Raw genomic sequence first — 215 nt, 5'->3', positions numbered from 1 at the left:
CTTTGTTATCAGGCTGCTCGGAAAAGTCCATAAGGACTCTTCAGCTGATCCAGAATGCTGCGGCACGTGTTCTGACAGAAACCAGGAAAAGAGATCACATTTCTCCTGTTTTAGCTTCTCTGCATTGGCTTCCTGTAAAATTTAGAATAGAATTTAATATCCTTCTTCTCAACTACAAAGCTCTTCATGGTCAGGCTCCATCTTATCTTAAAGAG

This window comes from Etheostoma cragini, chromosome 12, assembly GCF_013103735.1.
Source record: "Etheostoma cragini isolate CJK2018 chromosome 12, CSU_Ecrag_1.0, whole genome shotgun sequence".
Lineage (NCBI taxonomy): Eukaryota > Metazoa > Chordata > Actinopteri > Perciformes > Percidae > Etheostoma > Etheostoma cragini.
Note: the sequence above shows the minus strand (reverse complement) of the source record.